Here is a 347-nt window from a genome sequence, read left to right on the forward strand (position 1 = left end):
CCAACTGTAGGCCTAAGCCACGAATTTTAGATTTAGGCCTATAGGCTTGCAACAAAGATAAATAAGCAAATAAGCAACAATACCTAAAGTTGCCCCACTTGTCGACTCCGTGTCAGGTTTCGCAGAATATAATCGTTTCTCAGGTTTTATTGTTTCTGCAGTTTGCAGATACTGCTCTCTTTTCAGTATAATTCTATAAGTTGTGATTTATTGGTTTCATTTTCTTCCAAATCATTTCGGGGGCGCTATTTCAAAATCATAAGTGGTAACACAGGCTGTCTCGATCTCACAAATGGACCACAGGCTACGCGGCACATGCGCACTACGAAATTGCGTAACTTGTCCGC

Source organism: Amphiura filiformis, chromosome 7 (assembly GCF_039555335.1).
Source record: "Amphiura filiformis chromosome 7, Afil_fr2py, whole genome shotgun sequence".
Classification (NCBI taxonomy): Eukaryota; Metazoa; Echinodermata; class Ophiuroidea; order Amphilepidida; family Amphiuridae; genus Amphiura; species Amphiura filiformis.